This window comes from Sinocyclocheilus rhinocerous, unplaced genomic scaffold, assembly GCF_001515625.1.
Source record: "Sinocyclocheilus rhinocerous isolate Xijiao unplaced genomic scaffold, SAMN03320098_v1.1 scaffold10061, whole genome shotgun sequence".
Lineage (NCBI taxonomy): Eukaryota > Metazoa > Chordata > Actinopteri > Cypriniformes > Cyprinidae > Sinocyclocheilus > Sinocyclocheilus rhinocerous.
Window position 1 is genome coordinate 10,074 of NW_015652417.1, and position 956 is coordinate 11,029.

Here is a 956-nt window from a genome sequence, read left to right on the forward strand (position 1 = left end):
ACACCCGGCATCCTAGTTTTCCTCATCTACTTTGTACTTTGTACTTTGTACACAAGGTTTACATATAAACACATTTGGTTATGTCTAAAATGAAAGTAAACAGTTGAGAGAGAAACGTGTGCAGCTCTTAAAGGGACAGTAGCTACTAAACACGCTGCCGACTGTCATTAAAGGGATAGTTCACACCAAAAAATTAAATTTCTGTCATTATTTACAAACTCACATTTAGTCTTAAACCTGTATTAATTTCTTTCTTGTGCTGAACACAAAATAAGATATTTTGAAGAATGTGGGTAACCAAACAGTAGCTGGTCCACATTGACTTTGAGAGTAGGAAAAAAATACCATGGAAGTCACTGGACCAGAAACTGATTGGTTACCCACATTCTTCAAAAATAACTTTTATGTTCGACAGACGAAATAAACTAATTCAGGTTTAAAACAACTTGAGCAAATGATTGTATAAAAATTAAACACTATGACAGAATTGAAAGAAAGATGACAGAATTTTCATTTTTGGTGAACTATTCTTTTAATGTTAATAAAACAACAAAACACAGAAAAAAAATTACTCACTGCTCTTGACTGATATATATAGTGTATGTATATAGTGTTTTATTTTAATATTTGTTCATTCAGTTTCTTGAATGCTACAGCTAAATACTGTATCTGTTTTTATTTTATATTTTGTTAAGGTGTAAGCAGTGGTGTATAACGTACCTGAACTTGAAGTAAAAGCCATAGCTACTCAAGTACAGATATCTTACCAGAAAATGACTTTGATAGAAGTTGAAGTCATCGTTTAGAATATTACTTGAGTAAAAGTCTTAAAGTATGTGATATTTATTGTACTTAAGTACGAAAAGTATTTTTTAAATCTTAAACGTACTTAAGTATTGAAAGTAAAAGTACAAGTAAATGCAAAATGGAAAAGAAGCAAATAAATATATATAAAA